We start from the raw sequence: 26,834 nt of genomic DNA on the forward strand, positions 1-26,834 counted from the left end.
CAACAAAAACACACTGAATGTCATTTTAAAATACACAAAATGTTTTATTTTACATTCTATCGAAGTTCCTGCTGGAAAGTGCTGTACTGTACAAGATGCTTCCCTCACCGCAAACTCAGGTTTACTGCTGGATAAATTTTATTTCCACATTAGTCAACTCAACAACCAAGACAGAGCACAATAGAGACAATAAGGGGGTGGCTGTAGCTCAGGCGGTAGAGCAGGTCATCTGCTGATCGGAAGATTGGTGGTTCGATTCCTGGCTTCCCCCAGTCTGCATGCCAAATATCCTTGGGCAAGATATTAACCCCAAATTGCTCTCCGATGCATCCATCGGAGTATGAATGTGTGTGAATGTTACTTAGAAAGCACCTAGAACAATGTGCTTGTGCGAATGGGTGTGAATGGGTGAATGCACAAGTTGTGTAAAGCGCTTTGAGTGCTCAGAAGAGTAGAAAAGCGCTATATAAGAACCAGTCCATTTACCAATATGTGCACTGGTCTAATGATGTTTATGGCTCCCAAAGTATCGAGTATTGAGGTCTATTGCACTGTTGACTATTTACAAAAGTATTGCACAAAAGGTATTGCACAGTGAGGTGAAGAGGCACTACAGCTTAGTTGTTCCCCCCTCCTTTGTCCTCCTGTTTCCCCTCCCTCTCCCCTCCAGAGAGGAGTTAAACAGTCTGATGGCGTGTGGGACAAAGGAGTTTTTAAGTCTGTTAGTTCTTGTCTTGGGGAGAAGCAACCTGTCACTGAACAGACTCTTCTGGTTGTTAATGGCCGTGTGCAGAGGATGCCTGGCATTGTCCATAATGTCCATCAGTTTCTTTAGTGTCCTTTTCTCTGCCACTGTCACCAGGGTGTCCAGCTTCATGCCGACCACAGAGCTAGCCTTCCTGATCAGTTTTTCCAGCCTGGATGAGTCCTTCTTTGCTGTGCTGCTCCCCCAGCACACCACAGCATAGCACTTTAAGAATCTAAAAGATAACAAAATCTGATAGGTAAAAATAACATTTTGAACCAACTAGGTGGTTCCCAAAAATCTGGCGTGCTGTGAGTCCTTAAAAAAATTGAGGAAACCGGAAAAGTAGCAGGACTAAATAACTCTGTACAGCAGATGAACTGTATCTGGAAATCATGTCCTTAAGATGTAGAAAAATATAAAGAAAAGCAAAGACTTGAAGTACCTGAGAGATGCACTGGCCCTTTAATGGATCCATCTGCTGTTTGCTGAAGCCTCATCAGAAACGGTCTCAGTGGAAGGCTGTCAGGAAGCCATTTTTAGTGAAGAGAAACAGGGAGAAAAGGCTGAGGTATGGTAAATTACACGAGAACTGGACTATATCAGTGGCAACAGGTCTTACAGCATTATGAATTCATATTTGACATTTTTGGTTCAAATAATTGTTGATATGACTCCAACAGAGGGTGTTTACATCCATCTGTAAAACACGATGAAGGCTCTGCCAGTGGTGTTGGGAATCTTGAGAAAGCTGATGGAAATATGAACCAGATATTAAGATTTTCATTAATCATGCAGTCCCAGCTGAAAAGCATCTAGTTGGAAAAGGCATATTTTTATTCATTACGACAATGATCCCAAACACACGGTGAATACAATAAACGTATACCTAGATCAGTCATGGATTGGCCTCCCCAGAGCCCAGACCTCAACATTTATTAAAGCAGTGTGTTCCGGAAAGAGAGAGTCCAGGCTATGTTCGATAGTAAAGGTGGCCATACCAAATATTGACTTTCAAGTACATTTTTGCCTTATGTACTGTATTTCCATTTATGTTTGCACGTTTCAGTGAATTGCTCTGCCTATTTCCCATTTTCCCAGCAGAATATAACGAAATGAGGATGCCTCAAGACTTTTGCAATATTGTATCAGAAGGAGAAAAAAGGTGACAAATGTCCCAGTTCTTCGTGGTTAATCTTGTTAATGTTGCCTTCTGTTTTCTAATGGTTTCCTGCCAAAAACCCTAAAAAAGTGTTCTCCAACCTCGTGAATTGAAAACACTGGATTTGTTATAGAATAACTTCTAATTAGCTATTATTTCACAGAGGAAATAAGATAATCGATAAAAGAAAAAAAGACGTGAAAAGGAGACAATAAAAGAAGCCCCTTCCTTTCCCACATGTGCTAAACTTAGAGCCAAAGCCTCACCCTGCCGCTTTCCGCTTCATTAGAGCTGTTTAAACAAAACAAGTTTAAAATAGGGTTTCTATCTGAAACAGCACATGCAGTTAAAAGGCCAATGTGGAAAATAAATCCTTGTGATTATAGTTGAACAGGAAGCAGCACTTGCTCTGCCTTTCAGCCCCATTGAACAAGACGTCAGCAGCTCTATGGAGGTAGTTTAGTCTTTTTTACAAATTCAAAATTAAATATGCGAGCACTCAAAAATTAAGGTTCACTGAGAAATGTCCTCATTTTTTAAAAAGAAAGGCATATTCCTTGTTATTTAATACAACATTCAATTGATCAGAAATGTTAGAAATCATGGTAAATGGGCTCATCAATACAAAATCATGATTGTCTTTTTAATTGTATAACTTTGTAGACTACTTTTCCCAAACCATCACTCTAGTGCTCCACTGGCACCTCGTATTACTTAATGCAAGTAGTTTACAGGTGTTGTGTCGTGTCTTTCTACAGATGTAGAAAGGTCAGCTACTCAAGAGACCTTCCCCAAATCTCCCTCATCTTCATCTTCGTCAACGAGGCTCTGTCGGTGATCCTGCGCTCAGTCCACTCAGCTGTCAATCACACACTTGCTCAAGGAGGTCATCCTGGTGGACGACAACAGCGATGACGGTCAGTATAGATTAAATATTTTCTTCAGCTAATACCAAATAAGAAGAGTGGCTTTTTCGCCCTCTGATTAGAAGATGGTTTATAGTGAGTGAAACACAGAATTTCCATCTAAAATCCACTGAGTCATCAGCAGGATTTCTACTGAAAGCAACAAAATACACATCAAATTGTCATTCAGCATCCCAGAAATAATTATCTTATACAATAAGTGTCATGTAACCTGAATATAATTATATAATTAAGTTTTATATTATTATAAAACTGAAACTAGTGAATAACCTTTGCACTGTCCTCTTCCTGCTGTGACAAAACAAATTTCCCACGTGTGGGACTAATAAAGGTTATCTTATCTTATCTTATCTTATCTTATCTTATCTTATCTTATCTTATCTTATCTTATCTTATCTTATCTTATCTTAAAAAGGTGGCGCGGTCGTTGATGCTCAGGAAGCAGTAGACCCCCGTTGGTGTTGTTTAGAGTGAGTTGGAGCTTAAAACAGCACCGCAGGGAGCTGAGTGAGAACTTTTATGTCATCTCTCTATTTGCATGTGTGCTTCTGTATTTCTTTATTTATCAACTGTGTTGTTGTGGTGATGAATTTGTATGTTTTTTATGTTTGTTTTCAGCTTTTGATAGTGTAGCAGTGACAATAGTTGGCATACATTAGTGGTTATTTAGGATAGGATGAGCTAATAAGCCATCATGTCTTTGTATTTTGCTAGGAAAATGGGAAATAGATGCAGCAGTTTACTGAAACTTGCAAACATAAGATGCCAGATGCATCTCTCAGGTTGTGTGTCAGTTTTGTGTTATTTCTTAAGGACACAACTTTCAAATTCTGTTCGTCTGCTGTAGATGTTTTTATTTAAGCTGCCAGTTCTTTTGTCCTCTACTTGTTTAGTTTCTTGACATATGTCAAGTTTTTGGCTAATAGCTCTTTGGTAATCACCTTGCTGGTGTGTTATCGTTGTCATTTTTTGTGCAGGAAACAAATTGTGTATTTGTGACAAGCTGCTGGTAATGTGCCAGTAACGAATTTGTCCCTTGAGTTAGGTGCCTTTATTATGTGTGAATGATTCATAGGAACAAACAAATAAAGGACTGCACTGAAAATTATGATAAAATGATGTCCAAAGAAAAATTTGAAGGAGCTTCAGAAAGCCTGAAGAACGTGAAATAAATTACAGAATTAAAAGACAGTTCGGTTCCTTGGAAGCAAAATGTAAAGACAAAATGTTCACACATGGCTCTATGCAACTAAATAAGAGCTTTAGGATTGTCTGAAAGTATTTGTTTGGGTTTTTGCTCGTAATTATCTGCTCCACTCTATGTTCACCTGTTCCTTATTACCCGGCTGCTCTAAAGTGATTTCTGCCAATCTTTGTCAGCTCATCTGTGAGCTTGTTTCACTCATGCGCTCTGCAACAGTCCCTCATGTTATTCTCTGCTTCACAGGTTTTTTACTCATTTTCCACCCCTTGGGCTTTGTTCTCCCAATATCAGCTTTATTTAAATAAGCTTTCTTTATGGTGGTTTTGCTGATTTTCTGTATTCATTTGGAAAAGCTTACAAACCTAACACAAATAATTGGGGTATAACCCTCAATCTCATTGGGCCTGTTTGAGTGCACATATGTCAATGAACTTAAAAAGGGCTAGTATGTGCACTTTGCTAAAGAAATGCTTTGATTATATATATATATACAGTGAGTATATTTTCATAGGTACAGTGGGGCAAAAAAGTATTTAGTCAACCACCGATTGTGCAAGTTCCTCCACCTAAAATGATGACAGAGGTCAGTAATTTGCACCAGAGGTACACTTCAACTGTGAGAGACAGAATGTGAAAAAAAAATCCATGAATTCACATGGTTGGATTTGTAAAGAATTTATTCGTAAATCAGGGTGGAAAATAAGTATTTGCTTGGTGTGCAAAAATCAACTGTGGGAGCAATCATCAGAAAATGGAAGACATACAAGACCACTGATAATCTCCCTCGATCTGGGGCTCCACGCAAGATCTCATCCCGTGGGGTCAAAATGATCATGAGAACGGTGAGCAAAGATCCCAGAACCACACGGGGGGACCTGGTGAATGACCTGCAGAGAGCTGGGACCAAAGTAACAAAGGTCACCATCAGTAACACACTACAACGGCAGGGAATCAAATCCCGCAGTGCCAGACGTGTTCCGCTGCTGAAGCCAGTGCATGTCCAGGCCCGTCTGAAGTTTGCCAGAGAGCACATGGATGATACAGCAGAGGATTGGGAGAATGTCATGTGGTCAGATGAAACCAAAGTAGAACTTTTTGGTATAAACTCAACTCGTTGTGTTTGGAGGAAGAAGAATACTGAGTTGCATCCCAAGAACACCATACCTACTGTGAAGCATGGGGGTGGAAACATCATGCTATGGGGCTGTTTTTCTGCCAAGGGGACAGGACGACTGATCCGTGTTAAGGACAGAATGAATGGGGCCATGTATCGTGAGATTTTGAGCCAAAACCTCCTTCCATCAGTGAGAACTTTGAAGATGAAACGAGGCTGGGTCTTCCAACATGACAATGATCCAAAACACACCACCCGGGCAACAAAGGAGTGGCTCCGTAAGAAGCATTTGAAAGTCCTGGAGTGGCCTAGCCAGTCTCCAGACCTCAACCCCATAGAAAATCTGTGGCGGGAGTTGAAAGTCCGTGTTGCTCGGCGACAGCCCCAAAACATCACTGCTCTCGAGAAGATCTGCATGGAGGAATGGGCCAAAATACCAGCTACTGTGTGTGCAAACCTGGTAAAGACCTATAGTAAACGTTTGACCTCTGTTATTGCCAACAAAGGTTATGTTACAAAGTATTGAGTTGTATTTTTGTTATTGACCAAATACTTATTATGTAGTGTGAAGCGCTTTGGGGTCCTTAGGGACTAGAAAAGCGCTATACAAATGCAGGCCATTTACCATTTAGTGCTTAGTGGGTTGCCCTTTGTGTTCTTATCATGTTGTTTCACACAACCAATACTAAGGCTTGATGTGAGGTTTATAAAGGAGTGCAGGCTGCCAGTGAGAGAAGTGAGACAAAAGAGTTGTCATACTGGGAATGGTTGCTTAAGCTCACTCTGCTGTCCTTTCATATTTATCGACATGAATTCCAATTATTGTGATTGCATGAAAATAATTATGCAAGCTAGGCATAATGTGTCAGGCTTTGATTGTTGCTGCCAGAGGGGACTCTGGAACAGCATTTTTCTTTTTTTCCTCCTTTCTTCAGTAAAGAGGGCTGCAATGGATCTGATGTTAGAGAAGCTAAGAAAAAAATACAAGCACTTTCTTTAGCATGTAGGGATTCTTCTTAAACTCGCCAACTTAGCTGCAATGGTGATATATTCTTTTCAGGCTTTATTAGTCCTGACATCAGATCAAATACTGGAAAACTCCAGCTGGCAGACTGTTCAAGGATAGATGTGCAGATTATAAGCTAAACTGCAGATTCAAAGATCAACTAAAGATCAGTCTTTATAAGCATTTCTGACTTGTTTTGTTTGATGTGTTATCTTCATTTTCTGAACTGTAGAGCAACTGAAAGGTCCACTGGAGGAGTATGTGAACAAACGCTATCCCGGCCTGGTGAAGATTGTAAGGAACCAAAAGAGAGAGGGATTGATCAGGGCCAGGATCGAGGGTTGGAAGGTAGCCACTGCTGAGGTGACAGGATTTTTTGATGCCCATGTGGAGTTCACCCCATCATGGTGAGTGGGTCCTATCATCTAGCGGGAAGCACGGTGTTATTAACAGTCAGGAGTGAATTTTTGGTATTTGGAAAAAGGCTTATTTTAGTGTAAATTAAAGTGAAACACAGCATTCAAAAACAAAAATGACATGTACTCAAAATTAAATCTGGAAAAAAACATATCTTTGCCAAATGTATGAACATTGGAATAACTTATAGAGAGATACTCCCATACGGTTTATGACAAAATTTAATCCAAAGTGATTGATGGCCCTAATCATGACCTTTTGACCTCCCCCCTCCCCCCCGGAAGCGAGTAATGACCGTGACGAATTGCATCCGGAGAAGGGGGGGGGGGGGCGGGAACCCCCCGACATCCGGAGAAGGGGGGGCGAACCCCGGAAGCGCGCCATCTGTCGCTAAGCGTGTCGAATTGCATCCTGAGAAGGGAGGGGGGGTAAACCTCCGGAAGCGCGCCATCTGTTGTTGGGAAAAAAAAAGAAAAAAGTTTTTAGAGGGAGGAGAATAAAAGCAGAGAGGAGGAGTTCACAATTTCTAAGCCTCAGACACACAAGATGGATTTCATTCTGCAGCCCAGCAGCTCTCCTGTGTCCGATGAGATCTGCTCTCCCAAAGAAGAAGGCTTTGAATATGCCATATTCAAATACAGCATATTTACTAAGGAAGGCCTCGATCCGGACCTTATGACACTTCCGGAAATACTCCGGAATTGTCTAGTCATTTTCAGACCTGATGCGTCATGTTCCATAAACATGAGGGGAGGGGTTTGGTTCCTGAAGCACAGCGGTGATGCAGCAGCTGATTTTGTGCTGTATAGAGAGACAGAGCGGCAGCTAGTTTTCCGCAAACTCATAGTCTGAATTCTGTTTCAATATTATGACGATTTTCTCTGTATTTCTTAATGGGAATAAAGAGTGACTTCCTGTAGAGATTTCAATAGTATTTTATTTTCCTATAATACAGACGCAGTAAAAAAAACCTTTAAGATGATCTGCCTAGCAACAAATTGCATTTTTAGGCTACACCATAGCTTGTGATGAAAAGAAGAACTTTCTATCCGCTTGTAACCTACAGGCTGCCTACCCCGTATGTGTAAAAATGAATAAATATCCCTTAGTGAATACTTTTCTTTGAATACTACTTTTCCTTTTGAGAATCCCTTTTACAAGGGACTGAAAAAACAAACCATAATTGCCGTGACAGGCGATCTTGTTTCACACACACACACACACACACACACACACACACACACACACACACACACACACACACACACACACACACACACACCGCGGGTCAAGGAGGAGTGAGATATCAGATATCAGTTTTTTCTCAATGCTTATAACCTATAACGCGCCCCCCAAAACAATATTATTATTATTAAAACATCTATAAGGTAGGTTTTGCGCAGCCTGCTCCTTGTCAGACCAAAGTTTTTTTCTTCATTACTTTTAGCTACTTTTACACTGGGTTTTCTCAATAGACAGAAAATGAAAATGAGGAGTCAACAGCCGATATTATCATTGCTTGTAACCCGGTAAATAATTTCGTACATCTCCCCATAAAATAAGCCTTAGTGGAAAAAAGCTCATATTCGAATACGTTTATTCCCCTCTGTGGGAAAGAGTTTTTTTCTCAGAGTCAACCATGAGGCGAGTTTTGTCAACAGCAATTGTCCATTTGGTAAAACAAATATCCGCCTCTAAGTCGTATTTTACCGTTGCAGAATGTGGAAAACAGACAGCCCTCACAGGAGGCACCCAGGGGCCCACCTCACACACCATAGTTAAAATATTTAAATTTCAACTAAATTTGTAGTAATGATCGGATTTCCTCACTTATCTACACCACACTCCTTGATTTCTTATCGTTTCTTATCGTTCCTCTGTCCCTTAATAGAAACTATCCTCCCTTTCAGTTGTCTTTTGCACTTCCATATCGCAAAGCAGTTACTGTAGGTTATTTTCTGCTTATGCATTAATGTAATTAATTAACTTATTTATCCTTAAGTACGGTAATGACTTGAGTTCTAATGCTTTTTGTCTCTTGAGTTAGCCGTCAATGTGGGATTTTTTTACCCTTTTGTTCAGTTAAAGCTGCCTTTCATTCTTCAACGCAGCTTAAACTCTAATAGGTAAGCTTTCTTGTAATTTCTTAGTTCTGCAGGCTTCTTGAAAGACATCCGAGACTCTTCTTTGGATGCTGGATGCCTTTTGTTTTGTTTTCTGTCAAGATGATCCCACACTGCTTCGATTATCTTGAGGTTCGAACCCTGGAGAGATCAATCCATGACTGATGCGTTGTTTCATCCAGGCATACTTTGACTACAATGGCAGTATGTTTGCGATCATTGTCGTACTGAAAGTTGCTGCCAATCAGACATTACTTGGTATTACATGGTCGATCAAAATCTGGTGGAACTTTTCTACATTCATAATTTGATTAATTTGGATAAGAGCTCCAACAACACTGGCTGAAATCCAGCCTCAAAGCACGGTAGAGTATCCACGCTGTGTTAAAGACGGCTATAGACATTCACTGTTGTATCTCTCTTCGGACCTCTTCCATGCATATTTCAAATTTGGATTCATTACTCCATAAGACATATTACAGCTGATTTCTTTTTCCAGTCAATTTCTTGTGTAATTTGGCACACCTCAGCCTTATTTTTCTCTGTTCTCCTTCCTTAAGAATGGCTTATTAACAGCCACCCTTCCAACTCAGATAACTTTTGATGAAATGTTTACAGCACTTGAGTTACTCGCCACGGCCATCCTAAATGCTAAGAACACTAAACTTTAATTCTAAATTACGTTAACCAGAAAAAACAAGCCAAAGTCGAGATGTTGCTGAGCTGACCTGTGCTATGCTATGCCTTCTAAAGCACGTATAATGTAAACAGAACTGGTCTTTGCACAGAAGCCTGTGGAGCTTCATAATTAACCTCAGTGTGTGAAGAGCACTCTCCATTTAATAATAGCTGTAATAAAATGTTATGGCCGACGGTGTTAAACGCTGCACTTGGGTCTAGCAGGGAAGATTTCAACTTTTCAATACGAATGAAGGCTGAAAACTGATTAGATTAATGTCTGATGATCTTTTCTGTGCTTCTTCAAGTTTGTAACACCAAACATATTAAAGGATGATGTAAGGCTCACAGGAAGAGTTTAATTAGACACACATTTACTATTTTCTTTATACTCTTTCTTTCTTGACATGTTTAATATGATTACTATCAGAGGAGAAAATGACCCTTGTGTAGTTTAAAAAAGTTTTATTTAATCAAACTGTAATGTTGTTGAACTCTGACGGACGTGTCTTTTAATCTTGTCAACAAATCCTTAATCATCTAAATCTGCCATTTATCATCTAGTAAAATGTTCCCTCTGCTTCTGCTGCACATCTCCCCGGACACTCTCCGCTTCACCTGTCCTGTGCAGGTGGTCCAACCCCTGCCTGCCTCCTTAAACTGGGGTGTTTAAATCTCTTTACCTCTGTTGTGAACTTCACACAAAGTTTGTGGTAACAAAATCAAACTGACGAGGATCTCGTTTGAAAAACACACACTCACGAGACAAAATAAAAACAGACTGCTCAAAGCAAAAGCAGAGCCCTCACAGCTGGTAGTACAAAACACAGCGACAACATGCGTATTAGATACCCTCAGTGCCAGAAGCATAAATATGAAAAAATGTGATCACCAAGAGTATCCTAACAACGGCGTTGAGGTGGGTGTTACAGTAAAAAAAAAAAGTAGCCAAATTTTCATCTGAAAATGTTGAATTTTAGTAAAAACAATGCTCTGTAGTTTGATACTGTCGTTACAGACTAAGCAGATGTTTAAAGCCTTCGGACGCTCATTTGAAACGCACTCATTCTCCTTATCAGCTGGAAACATTAAAGCCGTAAAATGACTTTTTCAAACGGATAAAAACTATTGAACAACAGCAATGTTGAGCCTGTTCCAAAATTTGGATGTACATGTGTTGAAGGTGTGGGTCTTGTTGAATTATTAAACATACATTCTTTAATTTTTCGAGCCACAAAAACAACAACTTTTAATTTTCTTCTGCTTGAGTATCGGCCTCGGGTAGCTCTACTTATCATTGCTCAGTCAGTTGTCTGTTTGTGCTACTTTTTTAAGGAGCAGCGTATTATTGGTAAGGGTGACTTTATGTGTTTAGCTACTTAAGTGGAAGTACTGTGGATAGTTTTACCTTACATACATAGATCTACCAATACAGCTTCTGAGGTAACTGTTTACAAAATGTTATAATCTATTCAAAGGTTCTTTGCAATTTTACATTGATAAACATTATCCTTAACACATTTGGCCCACATAAAGTACTATGGCCATCACACTGTCATTTAGAATTGTTTAAATAACTCCTGTCTTAAGTCCTTCCATCAAAAAAAAAAAAAAAAAAAAAAAAAAACATGGTTCACTTTTACATCACAAAATGTTAGAAATATAAGTCGTTCATAACAAACTGAAAGGTTGGGAGTTTAAAAATCCAAACCGATGGAAGAATCAGAATCAGAATACTTTATTGATCCCTGGGGGAAATTATTTTTTGTTACAGTGCTCCATTATAAACCAACATTAAGACAAGACAGACAATACACTAACTAAGAATAGTACAATATATACATATATATACATACATACATACATACATACATAAGTCACTCATAAATAAATAGCTGGAAAAGAAACATGTGTAGCTGTAGCAGCAAACAGTGTGTTAAGTGGATGCGTTGTACAGGGAGATGGCCACAGGCAGGAAAGATTTCCTGTGTCGTTCAGTGGTGCTTTTCGGTAATCTCAGTCTCTCACTGAACGTGCTCCTGTGACTGACCAGCATGTCATGGAGTGGGTGGGAGGTGTTATCCAACATTGTCTTTATCTTGGACAGCATCCGCCTCTCCGACACCACCTTGAGGGTGTCCAGCTCCATCCCCACAACATTGCTGGCCTTACGGATCAGTTTATCGAGTCTGTTGGCATCTGCGACCCTCAGCCTGCTCCCCCAGCATGCAACAGCATAGAGGATCGCACTGGCCACAACAGACTCATAGAAAACTCATAGAAAATAGGAAGCAGAAGTAGAAGACTATAACGTCTCAGAGCACACGGTGTCTATTATTGTGTAGACATGTATAAATAAGAGCTTAATAAAGATGCTTAATTTCTTAAGAAATAAACAGGTGGAGTGATCTTTATCAAAAGTGGATGTTGCATCTGTGGCTAAACCACTGTACCCAAAAAAACTTTAAAAATCTACTGTGTGTGAGGCTGTGTAAGTAAAGCTTGCCCTTCACACCCGCGTGTAATAAACCATTTGTTGGGGGGTTGTGGATTTGGCACCTCAGCATTGTGAAAGTGGGGAAACATGTTTCTGGCTGTGCATAAGATTTCTGCTTACAACTTAGAATCTCAGTTCTAAATGAAATTCAGATGTTTTTTTTAAGTATGGCTAATGTATTATTTGACTTCTAAGACACACACACACACACACACACACACACACACACACACACACAAGAACAACACAGAGAAGAAGAAGAGGGGGTCGTTTTACTACGCATCATAAAAACGCAATCATTCATAACATGGACAGTGAGAAGTAAAACTCGTCGTCTTACCACATGTTATATTCTGTAAACTTAAAATAATCCGCAGAAATTAGAGTTTAGTGTTTTAATTCATCTATTAAAAAACACGAGTCAACATTACTGAAGTGACGCTTTAACGATGCGTCTTATCATCGTGTTTATGATGATAAAACATGTTCTCTCGTTAGTAGATGTCTGCGCTGTCACTTGTCACGAAAATGTTCAGAGCCAGGGTTCCTCTTTAATTACCATTGATCGTTAATAGGGTCACAAAAGATTTGTCGCATTATCCCCATAAACAAAATGCTTTTATAGAAATCATTGTGATACAAATATTTAGATTCTTGATTCACAATGTGCACGAACTCAAAATCTTTAGAGGTTCATATTTACTGATACTGTCGTGACCTTCCTTCTGTGATTGGATTTTCACTTATTGTCGGCTTTACAGTCACATAAAATTCATTCCAATTTTTTGCCTTTGCTTCAATTAAGGTGTTTCTTTAAATCTACAGCAGCTCCCTTTTCAAAAGGTTTACTGACATAGTAAGGAAGTAGCTAGGGAACTCGGTAAGTATGAGCAACAACAGCTTAGGGACTGTTTCTACAATAAAGAGGAATTCATCATCATCTGCAGTTCATCAAAAAAAAAAAACAATTCAGCAGATCCTCAAAGTATGGATACAATCTGTTTTCAGCTGTAGAGGTACGCTTCACGTACTTATCAACATGCAGTTTAGAGGCTTGCATTAGAGTGCTTTGGTACTTGGACCTCTTTTATTTAGCACGGTTATACCGTTGTGTATTTAGCTATATAAATATGCTCAAGAGTCTATCGTATGTTTGTCATGCAATTAAAAATTCAAAAATATAATTTTTAAATCAGTAACTTTGCAAATTTAGCGCGGACCCTCACCCCTCCCTCCGGCTCCCACGGCCCCGCTGTCACCGTAAGACTCATACTCTTCCCCCCACGTATGCTGCTATTGATCGTTGTCAGTTGTCAGTAAACCTTTTGAAAAGGGAGCTGCTGTAGATTTAAAGAAACACCTTAATTGAAGCAAAGGCAAAAAATTGGAATGAATTTTATGTGACTGTAAAGCCGACAATAAGTGAAAATCCAAAAAACGCCTCCAATCCTAATGATCTCCCCCCCCCCCCCCCTCTCCCTCTCTCTCTGTGTGTGTGTGTGTGTGTGTGTGTGTGTGTGTGTGTGTGTGTGTGTGTGTGTCCTCACAGAAGGAAGGTCACGACAGGAGCTTTTTTCAATCAGTTTTTACAAGAAGTGTAGCTCATACAATGGTATAAATGTATTATTTGCGATACTTTATAAATATGAACCTCTAAAGATTTTGAGTTCGTGCACATTGTGAATCAAGAATCTAAATATTTGTATCACAATGATTTCTATAAAAGCATTTTGTTTATGGGGATAATGCGACAAATCTTTTGTGACCCTATTAACGATCAATGGTAATTAAAGAGGAACCCTGGCTCTGAACATTTTCGTGACAAGTGACAGCGCAGACATCTACTAACGAGAGAACATGTTTTATCATCATAAACACGATGATAAGACGCATCGTTAAAGCGTCACTTCAGTAATGTTGACTCGTGTTTTTTAATAGATGAATTAAAACACTAAACTCTAATTTCTGCGGATTATTTTAAGTTTACAGAATATAACATGTGGTAAGACGACGAGTTTTACTTCTCACTGTCCATGTTATGAATGATTGCGTTTTTATGATGCGTAGTAAAACGACCCCCTCTTCTTCTTCTCTGTGTTGTTCTTGTGTGTGTGTGTGTGTGTGTGTGTGTGTGTGTGTGTGTGTGTGTCTTAGAAGTCAAATAATACATTAGCCATACTTAAAAAAAACATCTGAATTTCATTTAGAACTGAGATTCTAAGTTGTAAGCAGAAATCTTATGCACAGCCAGAAACATGTTTCCCCACTTTCACAATGCTGAGGTGCCAAATCCACAACCCCTCAACAAATGGTTTATTACACGCGGGTGTGAAGGGCAAGCTTTACTTACACAGCCTCACACACAGTAGATTTTTAAAGTTTTTTTGGGTACAGTGGTTTAGCCAGAGATGCAACATCCACTTTTGATAAAGATCACTCCACCTGTTTATTTCTTAAGAAATTAAGCATCTTTATTAAGCTCTTATTTATACATGTCTACACAATAATAGACACCGTGTGCTCTGAGACGTTATAGTCTTCTACTTCTGCTTCCTATTTTCTATGAGTTTTCTATGAGTCTGTTGTGGCCAGTGCGATCCTCTATGCTGTTGCATGCTGGGGGAGCAGGCTGAGGGTCGCAGATGCCAACAGACTCGATAAACTGATCCGTAAGGCCAGCAATGTTGTGGGGATGGAGCTGGACACCCTCAAGGTGGTGTCGGAGAGGCGGATGCTGTCCAAGATAAAGACAATGTTGGATAACACCTCCCACCCACTCCATGACATGCTGGTCAGTCACAGGAGCACGTTCAGTGAGAGACTGAGATTACCGAAAAGCACCACTGAACGACACAGGAAATCTTTCCTGCCTGTGGCCATCTCCCTGTACAACGCATCCACTTAACACACTGTTTGCTGCTACAGCTACACATGTTTCTTTTCCAGCTATTTATTTATGAGTGACTTATGTATGTATGTATGTATGTATGTATATATATGTATATATTGTACTATTCTTAGTTAGTGTATTGTCTGTCTTGTCTTAATGTTGGTTTATAATGGAGCACTGTAACAAAAAATAATTTCCCCCAGGGATCAATAAAGTATTCTGATTCTGATTCTTCCATCGGTTTGGATTTTTAAACTCCCAACCTTTCAGTTTGTTATGAACGACTTATATTTCTAACATTTTGTGATGTAAAAGTGAACCATGTTTTTTTTTTTTTTTTTTTTTTTTTTTGATGGAAGGACTTAAGACAGGAGTTATTTAAACAATTCTAAATGACAGTGTGATGGCCATAGTACTTTATGTGGGCCAAATGTGTTAAGGATAATGTTTATCAATGTAAAATTGCAAAGAACCTTTGAATAGATTATAACATTTTGTAAACAGTTACCTCAGAAGCTGTATTGGTAGATCTATGTATGTAAGGTAAAACTATCCACAGTACTTCCACTTAAGTAGCTAAACACATAAAGTCACCCTTACCAATAATACGCTGCTCCTTAAAAAAGTAGCACAAACAGACAACTGACTGAGCAATGATAAGTAGAGCTACCCGAGGCCGATACTCAAGCAGAAGAAAATTAAAAGTTGTTGTTTTTGTGGCTCGAAAAATTAAAGAATGTATGTTTAATAATTCAACAAGACCCACACCTTCAACACATGTACATCCAAATTTTGGAACAGGCTCAACATTGCTGTTGTTCAATAGTTTTTATCCGTTTGAAAAAGTCATTTTACGGCTTTAATGTTTCCAGCTGATAAGGAGAATGAGTGCGTTTCAAATGAGCGTCCGAAGGCTTTAAACATCTGCTTAGTCTGTAACGACAGTATCAAACTACAGAGCATTGTTTTTACTAAAATTCAACATTTTCAGATGAAAATTTGGCTACTTTTTTTTTTTACTGTAACACCCACCTCAACGCCGTTGTTAGGATACTCTTGGTGATCACATTTTTTCATATTTATGCTTCTGGCACTGAGGGTATCTAATACGCATGTTGTCGCTGTGTTTTGTACTACCAGCTGTGAGGGCTCTGCTTTTGCTTTGAGCAGTCTGTTTTTATTTTGTCTCGTGAGTGTGTGTTTTTCAAACGAGATCCTCGTCAGTTTGATTTTGTTACCACAAACTTTGTGTGAAGTTCACAACAGAGGTAAAGAGATTTAAACACCCCAGTTTAAGGAGGCAGGCAGGGGTTGGACCACCTGCACAGGACAGGTGAAGCGGAGAGTGTCCGGGGAGATGTGCAGCAGAAGCAGAGGGAACATTTTACTAGATGATAAATGGCAGATTTAGATGATTAAGGATTTGTTGACAAGATTAAAAGACACGTCCGTCAGAGTTCAACAACATTACAGTTTGATTAAATAAAACTTTTTTAAACTACACAAGGGTCATTTTCTCCTCTGATAGTAATCATATTAAACATGTCAAGAAAGAAAGAGTATAAAGAAAATAGTAAATGTGTGTCTAATTAAACTCTTCCTGTGAGCCTTACATCATCCTTTAATATGTTTGGTGTTACAAACTTGAAGAAGCACAGAAAAGATCATCAGACATTAATCTAATCAGTTTTCAGCCTTCATTCGTATTGAAAAGTTGAAATCTTCCCTGCTAGACCCAAGTGCAGCGTTTAACACCGTCGGCCATAACATTTTATTACAGCTATTATTAAATGGAGAGTGCTCTTCACACACTGAGGTTAATTATGAAGCTCCACAGGCTTCTGTGCAAAGACCAGTTCTGTTTACATTATACGTGCTTTAGAAGGCATAGCATAGCACAGGTCAGCTCAGCAACATCTCGACTTTGGCTTGTTTTTTCTGGTTAACGTAATTTAGAATTAAAGTTTAGTGTTCTTAGCATTTAGGATGGCCGTGGCGAGTAACTCAAGTGCTGTAAACATTTCATCAAAAGTTATCTGAGTTGGAAGGGTGGCTGTTAATAAGCCATTCTTAAGGAAGGAGAACAGAGAAAAATAAGGCTGAGGTGTGCCAAATTACACAAGAAATTGACTGGAAAAAGAAATCAGCTGTAATATGTCTTATGGAGTAATGAATCCAAATTTGAAATATGCATGGAAGAGGTCCGAAGAGAGATACAACAGTGAATGTCTATAGCCGTCTTTAACACAGCGTGGATACTCTACCGTGCTTTGAGGCTGGATTTCAGCCAGTGTTGTTGGAGCTCTTATCCAAATTAATCAAATTATGAATGTAGAAAAGTTCCACCAGATTTTGATCGACCATGTAATACCAAGTAATGTCTGATTGGCAGCAACTTTCAGTACGACAATGATCGCAAACATACTGCCATTGTAGTCAAAGTATGCCTGGATGAAACAACGCATCAGTCATGGATTGATCTCTCCAGGGTTCGAACCTCAAGATAATCGAAGCAGTGTGGGATCATCTTGACAGAAAACAAAACAAAAGGCATCCAGCATCCAAAGAAGAGTCTCGGATGTCTTTCAAGAAGCCTGCAGAACTAAGAAATTACAAGAAAGCTTACCTATTAGAGTTTAAGCTGCGTTGAAGAATGAAAGGCAGCTTTAACTGAACAAAAGGGTAAAAAAATCCCACATTGACGGCTAACTCAAGAGACAAAAAGCATTAGAACTCAAGTCATTACCGTACTTAAGGATAAATAAGTTAATTAATTACATTAATGCATAAGCAGAAAATAACCTACAGTAACTGCTTTGCGATATGGAAGTGCAAAAGACAACTGAAAGGGAGGATAGTTTCTATTAAGGGACAGAGGAACGATAAGAAACGATAAGAAATCAAGGAGTGTGGTGTAGATAAGTGAGGAAATCCGATCATTACTACAAATTTAGTTGAAATTTAAATATTTTAACTATGGTGTGTGAGGTGGGCCCCTGGGTGCCTCCTGTGAGGGCTGTCTGTTTTCCACATTCTGCAACGGTAAAATACGACTTAGAGGCGGATATTTGTTTTACCAAATGGACAATTGCTGTTGACAAAACTCGCCTCATGGTTGACTCTGAGAAAAAAACTCTTTCCCACAGAGGGGAATAAACGTATTCGAATATGAGCTTTTTTCCACTAAGGCTTATTTTATGGGGAGATGTACGAAATTATTTACCGGGTTACAAGCAATGATAATATCGGCTGTTGACTCCTCATTTTCATTTTCTGTCTATTGAGAAAACCCAGTGTAAAAGTAGCTAAAAGTAATGAAGAAAAAAACTTTGGTCTGACAAGGAGCAGGCTGCGCAAAACCTACCTTATAGATGTTTTAATAATAATAATATTGTTTTGGGGGGCGCGTTATAGGTTATAAGCATTGAGAAAAAACTGATATCTGATATCTCACTCCTCCTTGACCCGCGGTGTGTGTGTGTGTGTGTGTGTGTGTGTGTGTGTGTGTGTGTGTGTGTGTGTGTGTGTGTGTGTGTGTGTGTGTGAAACAAGATCGCCTGTCACGGCAATTATGGTTTGTTTTTTCAGTCCCTTGTAAAAGGGATTCTCAAAAGGAAAAGTAGTATTCAAAGAAAAGTATTCACTAAGGGATATTTATTCATTTTTACACATACGGGGTAGGCAGCCTGTAGGTTACAAGCGGATAGAAAGTTCTTCTTTTCATCACAAGCTATGGTGTAGCCTAAAAATGCAATTTGTTGCTAGGCAGATCATCTTAAAGGTTTTTTTTACTGCGTCTGTATTATAGGAAAATAAAATACTATTGAAATCTCTACAGGAAGTCACTCTTTATTCCCATTAAGAAATACAGAGAAAATCGTCATAATATTGAAACAGAATTCAGACTATGAGTTTGCGGAAAACTAGCTGCCGCTCTGTCTCTCTATACAGCACAAAATCAGCTGCTGCATCACCGCTGTGCTTCAGGAACCAAACCCCTCCCCTCATGTTTATGGAACATGACGCATCAGGTCTGAAAATGACTAGACAATTCCGGAGTATTTCCGGAAGTGTCATAAGGTCCGGATCGAGGCCTTCCTTAGTAAATATGCTGTATTTGAATATGGCATATTCAAAGCCTTCTTCTTTGGGAGAGCAGATCTCATCGGACACAGGAGAGCTGCTGGGCTGCAGAATGAAATCCATCTTGTGTGTCTGAGGCTTAGAAATTGTGAACTCCTCCTCTCTGCTTTTATTCTCCTCCCTCTAAAAACTTTTTTCTTTTTTTTTCCCAACAACAGATGGCGCGCTTCCGGAGGTTTACCCCCCCTCCCTTCTCAGGATGCAATTCGACACGCTTAGCGACAGATGGCGCGCTTCCGGGGTTCGCCCCCCCTTCTCCGGATGTCGGGGGGTTCCCGCCCCCCCCTTCTCCGGATGCAATTCGTCACGGTCATTACTCGCTTCCGGGGGGGAGGGGCGAGGTCAAAAGGTCATGATTAGGGCCATCAATCACTTCGGATTAAATTTTGTCATAAACCGTATGGGAGTATCTCTCTACTTATTCATGATAACAACAATGACAATAATAGAGCTTTGGGTATCAGTGTTAAAAGAGTGCTACAAAGTGCAAAGAAACCATGGAAAGAGAAGACAAAGGATAGCTGAAGCTGCATAAAAGGAAGAGCCAAGCTATTTCACGCCTGAGAAGTTTTAAAATGAGACACTTGAGGCTGTGGGATCAGGTTGAACGGATTTTATTTAAAAAAAAACATCACAAGCACACATAAAACACACACCAAAACAGGACCCCTCTTGGAGAACTTGTCGTAAAAGTAAATTTTTAGTAACCATAAAAAATGAAGGTTTTGTACTAATTCAAAAAAGCTGAGCGCTTGGTGGTGAACTGAATCAAAGGCTAAATACTGTCAAGAAATTAGCATGCAATGAGGGACCTTATTAACCCCGCTAAGACAACTGCCACATCCTGTTGATGTCTTTTTGTGGATCTCATTTTCGAGCTCAGTGCATAACTTAAGGTATACCGTGCAGTTCTCTCACTGCCCCCTGCAGAGCTCAACTCGGCTGAATCAAACAGAATTAGTGATAAAACTGGGACGACACAAGGAACTTTCTATTTGACTGAAGTGGATGAAAAAAGTGGTGCTCTTAAAAGATGTTATAAACTTTGTTTCTGCACAAAGTAAAGTCAACTAAATGTGTGAGTGTGTGTGTGTTTGCACTTTTTTCAGGTCAGAACCAGTTCTAGCTAGAATAAAAGAAAACCACAAGAGGATTATCTTGCCGTCAATCGACAACATCAAGCACGATACCTTTGAGGTGGAGCGCTATGAGAACTCTGGCCATGGCTACAACTGGGAACTGTGGTGCATGTACATTAATCCACCCAAAGAGTGGTGGGAGGAGGGAGACATGTCTGCACCAATAAGGTATGCCAGCTTCTCCCATTTAAACGTGAACACAGATCTCACACTTCTGAGATGTATTTTTTTCCACTTCTTTAAGATTTTCAATAAAACTGCCACCAAGTTCTTTTTTTAGTTTTGGGGAAGATTAGGGGAAAACAAGAAAAAAAGCTCCTGATGGGAAACCAGACTTCATTAAAGCAATAAAAAAATTACAGCCTAAATTAGAGAGTGGTGAAAATAGGATTTTAATTATCTGATTATCACCCATATATTTGTGTTAAATTGGATTTCCTTCCATTCTTTAATTAAAAATAAGAATAAATTGCATGAGTATGCACAAAAATGTTTAGATTTACCCTCCACATAATAGGCTGAAATATAAAGTGTGAAACTTTGCATAGTGGAGATTTGGGTTGTAGAAAAGTACTCCAAAATAAACATCAGATAAAGCCACAAAAAAACACATTCTGGTGTTTGCAAACGCTCAGTGTCACATGATAGTGTGTTTTCCTGGCTGCAGGACGCCTGCCATGATTGGATGCTCCTTTGTGGCCAATCGGGACTACTTTGGAGAACTCGGTCTACTCGACTCAGGCATGGACGTCTACGGAGGGGAGAACATCGAACTAGGCATCAGGGTTTGTGTGTCACCCAGTTTCCTCTTGTTCCTGCTCCCTCTTTACCCCTGTAGGTTTTAAGTGGAGCAGTGGCCACCGTAGCGTGGCACCACTGATGAGGCCCCATTAAGAGTCCTGGAGGACCAGTCCTGTGTGAGCAGCTCACAGCAGGGCAATGGAGATAAATAGGTCACGTAGAGCAGAGCAGGAAGGTTGGAGTTTGTTTCTGTACATTTTGAGAGATTGGAGAGTCTTTTGTTTTTCTGCAAGGTTATTAGATTTTTCCTGAAAAAATAACGTCAAACATTTTCACAACCCGAGTGTGTTGGCTTTTATCCAGCAAGCTAAACAATCAAATATTTTTAGAAAGACAAAAACGGTTGCCTTGTCTTTGAGTTGACTTGGTCATAACTTGAATCTGAAATGGAAAGTTCTTATATCTTGTCATCAAAAATATCAAGATTCCCCCCAAAATTAAGTCTAGATAAGTAAACGTGTACAGATGCAATAAAACAGCTAAAATTCAGCTTCAACGCACCTATAAATATATTACAACTGCTGGAGATGAAGTATTAGCAAAGACATGAATCTAGCCCACAATGTCACATCTCAAGAACCACATTTCTTTCTGTTCCTCTTTTACTACAAAGCAGTGGGACACATATCCAGAGTTGCCCTGCGACAACAACATTTCTACATTTCACTACAACCCTTACAAGAGGATTGTTTGGATGTGTCCAGGGAGAAGGCCCTCATTCAGAGAAACTCTTTCATAACAAGCACTTGAATCAATGACTGTTTGGGTTTTAACAGGATTCTTGGGATAATGAATGTTAAGCGGTAGATATCAGCACCTCTATGGGGCAATTTTGCATGGTTGTTGTCCAACATCTTTTACATGAAATCATAGTACTGCTTATTTATCTTAGAGTGTGGCAGAGAGCAGTAAAATGTTTTTTTTTGGCATACCCTCTGTTGGTTAGCACCCGTGTCCTTGGGTAACAGAAACACATAGGTTATCTTTAAAACCTATGTGCCCATTTTCTGTTTGTAGTGCTCCTTATCTGTGGATGGAACATGTTTCATATTGTTCCCAGTGTGAAGAAAGACTGACGGACCTACTTTTTATCCAGTAGGAATGTTTGTCAGGAGTGAAATAGGTTGCATCTGTGCAATTGTTTGGCGACCTGTCAGTTTGAAGTTTCTGTTACGCTCACATCACTTTGACGTGGGTTCAGATAGCTTGGATATCCATGTCTTCATTATGTTCACAGCAGAAGGCTCGTGGGTTGGACACACTCAGCAGATACTTTATTAGATACACCTTGTCAGTATTAGGTTGGACACTCTTTTGCCTTCAGAGCTGTTTTAATTCTTCATGGCATAGATTCAACAAAGTACTGGAAACATTCCTCAAAGATTGATCGTGGCATGATGGCCTCATGCAGTTGATGCAGATTTGTCAGCTGTGCATTCACGATGGGAATCTCCCATTGCGTCATATACCAAAGGTGATCTATCTGATTGAGATCCCCTGACTGTGGAGACTTTCCTGTTAGCTCACAAGAGTAGCACCTGATATGGTCCTCTGCTGCTCTAGCCCAAATTCTTCAAGGTTCACGGTTCAAAGTAATGCAAAAGTGGTTTTTAAGAAGAAGTTATCTGTTTTACTGTTGCCTTCTTGTCAGCTCAAAGCAGTCTCTGGTCGGGTCTGGTATCAACAAGATATTTTCACCCAGAGAACTGTCTCTCATTGGATATTTCCTCTTTTTTGGACCATCCCTTGGGATAACCCTAGAGATGGTAATACAGAAATATCCTAGTAGATCAGGAGTTTCCAAAATACTCAGACCAGTCCTTCTGTCAACAACAACCATGCCTAACGTGTCTTAAATCTTCTTTCTTTTCCATTTTGATGCTCAGTTCTTCTGTGAGTACCCTGCCGAGATCCACTTTCTGGGTAAATTATTCATTATGAGAGCAGTTAATCTCCTTTTGAAGCTTGTGGATGTGCACAACAATTCTACCTAACAGTGAGAGGTCAATTCAGGGTCCAGTGGTTTGATCTCACTCACAGTCCTGCATGAATGAATTCACAGCACCATGTCCTGTTCTCATCTGTTCTTCAAGGGGTTTTCCTCTGAAGCCTCTGTGTTTGTTTAAGGGCTGTGTTTTTCTGTGGCTGGGATAGTTCCTAATTGGTCAGTTGCTGGCTTTGCACATTTGTTCTCCAAACCTGCAGAGGATACCTCAGTCTTGACCTGCTGATTTTGATGGCTATCATTGTGAATGAAGTAAGGATTACAGCTAGGTCATTGGATTCCACCACTGATCAACTTAGAGATTGTAGCTACATGATGCCCTTATTTGGGCATGTCCATTTTTCCTGAGGTTGTGTAGAAGCTTTTGGAAAAAGGGATGAGTACCACTGGCTGTTTCCAGAGAGGATCCTGGGAGGAAGTTATCTTGTTCAGCTTCCTATTTCTTCAATAGCAAGTCTGCTAGGTCAAAAAGCTCTTTTTTAAAGTTTTGCATTAAGAGCTGTTTCAGTAGCTCTAGATGCACCATAACATTGTTCTAGCCATTCTGATATCATTTTCAGCTCAGCTGCTGGGTGGTTTGTATGAGGAGATAATTGATTCAACCTTCATGCTCTGAGGTTTCTTTTCTAAACCACTTCACAAGCAGGTGAAGCTCTTCTGCTGCAGTTAATTCTTAAACCTTTAGCACCAAAAATGAATGATGTCCAGTAGTTCTCCACTTTATCATTATACTTTCTTTGACCTCTGTTAATGAGAAGCAACAAAAGGAACGAATCTTGGTCAGGAAGAAGAAATACTCTTGTACACATTTAAGGCTATTCATCATCTCTCTCCTCCATATCTCTCTGATCTGGTTCAGATCACTGCCCCATCTCGATGTCTTAGATCTTCTTCTTCCCTTTCTCTCTCCGTCCCTTCCCCCCGTCTTGCCACCATGGGGAGCAGGGCTTTCAGCTGCTCTGCTCCACGACTCTGGAATTCCCTACCTCCTGATTTAAGAAATATCTCTTCCATCTCTCTCTTTAAGTCCCAACTCAAAACTCACTTGTTGTCTTATGCTTTTATGATTGTGTAAACTGCTTGCTTTTATGCTTCTTTTTTTATTCTGTTGTTGTGTAGCTCTTGGGGCTATGCTAGCATTCATGTCTTATTGTTCTGGCCCGCTGTCCTACATCAAAGCTGGGAAATAGCATGGTGAACTGTAGAAGATGTTTTGGCCACATCTTCAAGCATGACTTGTGCTTCTGACCGTCTCTTCTTGTTGATCTTTAATGACATGCCTGGAATCATCATGGTGTATTCGCTGACTGGGAGAGTGCTCTGGATGATACGTTGTCACAGCAAACAATATAAGTAAAAAAACATGCATTTATGTATGTATACTCACAGTTGGAGCTTAAAAGTTAACCCAGTGCTGAAGTGCCGAAAACCTCAGCTCCTCTTGATGCCCCTTAAGGTTGGCTAGAAAAAAATGAATAAAAGCAACAATTAGATATTTTTTATATAACAGAAAACAAGAAGAAAAACCGAGAAGGACTTCTAAATGTACAGATTTAGCTTTCATTAGTTCCAGCACAAAGAAAACACGTCCTTCCAGGTGCTCTATGCTCCAGCTGTTAGCTGTAATTGACTTTATAAATCAGGACATCGCGGCGACTGTGCATCTGCCTATTTATATTTCCTGCTGCCCAGCAGCCAGCAGTATATTATTGTGAGCTTTAATTCATACTCCTACTACCCACAGGTGTGGCTGTGTGGAGGCAGTATGGAGGTGCTGCCTTGCTCCAGAGTGGCTCATATTGCACGAATGAAGAAACCTTACCACAGTAACATAGCTTTCCACACACGCCTTAATGCCCTGCGTGTGGCAGAGGTCTGGATGGATGAGTACAAGTCCAATGTCTACCTGGCCTGGAACATCCCCATGGAGGTGAGAACGGCATTTTTCTGCACCAAGACCTCTCTTAGAGAGGATGCTGTCAGTCATGCTTGTCTGTTTGTGACTATCAGATGTCCATGTTCAGAGCCAAACAGTTTTTCTTTTGGTTCCACAATTTATGTAGAGACTTTAGGCATAATAACTTCCTTTGCTCTTGCAGAACCACGGTATTGATTACGGAGACATATCACAGAGGGTTGCACTGAGGAAGAGTCTGCAATGTAAGAGCTTTCACTGGTACCTAGACAACGTTTACCCAGAGATGAGGAGGTACAACGATACGCTGTTCTACGGTGAGGTGAGCCATGAAGGACAAAGACACAGGAAAAAGTAAGTTTGTAGATGTAAGATCTGATGTACAAATTAAACCACTGAAATTAAATAAATGATACTTACACAAAGTCCTAAGAAACTTGTATCTCCTCCACAGACCAAAATATAACAAGAAAGCAGGGACTCAGACAGCATGTACATCCACATCTTCTCAGCTGTTAATAGAAAATAAATGAGATTTAGAACTTTGTCTGATCCACACTGACACATCCTTGTTTTTAGCCTTTATACATTTTTAATCGGTAATTATTTTGGGGAATATTCATATTTTATGAATTAAGTCTGACTCTTTTTTTTTGTGTATTTAAGGTCCGCAATTCTAAAGCAAGCCACCTGTGTATGGATCAGGGTGTGAAGGAGAACCACACAGCCACCCTGCACCCATGCCATGGGTGGGGTCCTCAGGTACAACACTCTTCCTCACCACCATACTAAAGAGTATACTCCATCTTTTTCCAGTTGCTTTGCTTTCTCATGAAAACATACAGTGAGCTTCTCCGGTGATGTGATTTGCAGCTGTGTCTCAATCACAGGCTCAGCTGAAATCCTCCAAGGAGCGAGTTCTGCTGTCAGAATAAAATTGTGTCTTGCACTTTTTGTGTTGAAGCCCTGAGTCAGCCAGTGTCAGCTCTTCATCCCTTCAGCCCTAAGGGCCTCTCTTTTTAGCTCACAGTGGTAAACAGGTGCTTTAGGCAGAAAGTCAAGGCTTCAGTGGTAAAATGCTAAAGGAGCTAAAATTTCAATTCAATTCTGGAAAAATGAGTGCCGCTGATAGGTTTGTAGCTTGAACCCATCCGCTGGAACGTTAAAGGCAATATAATTACACTGCAAAGCAAGACACGAAGTAGGCAAGCTTCATGTTACTCGTGCACGGGAGAGAACCGGACAATCGCCGTTCCTTCGCTTGGCCCCAGTTGCTCTCGTCCGTCCTCCCGTACCACTGTCCTTTTATTGAGGTTACATGAATATGCATAAGTTCGTTAACATATGACGTCTACATACACACAAAGAGTAATAAATTCAAATTCAAATTTTATTTGTCACATACACAGTCATACACAGTACGATATGTAGTGAAATGCTTGGACAACTGCTCGTGACCTAAAGAAAACAAAAAAGGAAAGGCTATGAATAAGGTAGGAAATAAATATGAAAAATTAAAAAGGGGTAAATTTAACTAGGAAGGAATAAAATATAAATTAAGGTTAAAAATGAAATAACTGTACAACACAAATTAGAATGAAGGGTAAATTTAACTGGGAAGAATAAGATAAAATATATAAATTAAAGTTGAAAATAAAATAACTGTACAACAAAATACACCAATACACAGTATAGAACTATATAAGAATGTATGAAGAAATCTAAATATAAATAAATATATACACAATAACAGCAGCTGTACAAGTATTAACCGGAAATGAAGAATATAGTGACCAGTGTTGTGCAAAAACAAAGTCCAGAAAGTCCAGTGTGTGTGTAAGAACTGTATGTGTGGGTCAGTACTGTGTGGTGGTGTGATTGAGAGACCGTATCGCCTGCGGGAAGAAGCTCCTCCTCAGTCTCTCTGTGTTGGTCTTCAGGGAGCGGAATCGCTTTCCTGACCTCAACAGAGAGAACAGTCTGTTGTTGGGATGGCTGAGGTCCTTCACGATCTTCCTGGCCTTGGTCCAGCACCGCCTGCTGTAGATTGAGTGCAGGTCAGGGAGCTC

At 39.9% G+C, this 26,834-nt stretch overlaps 1 long non-coding RNA gene and 1 pseudogene across 1 annotated transcript; one reads left to right on the plus strand and one right to left on the minus strand.

The window, feature by feature from the left end:
• Positions 1 to 23: 23 nt before the first annotated feature.
• LOC146661718 (uncharacterized) lies at positions 24 to 1,890 on the minus strand. Its single transcript, XR_014913250.1, has 2 exons — positions 1,191 to 1,890; positions 24 to 980 (listed from the first exon to the last, which is right to left on the minus strand). It is a non-coding gene; the product is annotated as an uncharacterized LOC146661718 (long non-coding RNA).
• A 9-nt stretch (positions 1,891 to 1,899) lies between these two features.
• LOC146661719 (polypeptide N-acetylgalactosaminyltransferase 17-like) overlaps positions 1,900 to 26,834 on the plus strand; it is a 29,694-nt pseudogene continuing 4,759 nt past the window's right edge.

This window comes from Rhamphochromis longiceps, linkage group LG9, assembly GCF_057381845.1.
Source record: "Rhamphochromis longiceps isolate RC_006_pf linkage group LG9, R_longiceps_female_GT1.1, whole genome shotgun sequence".
In the NCBI taxonomy this organism is placed as follows: Eukaryota; Metazoa; Chordata; class Actinopteri; order Cichliformes; family Cichlidae; genus Rhamphochromis; species Rhamphochromis longiceps.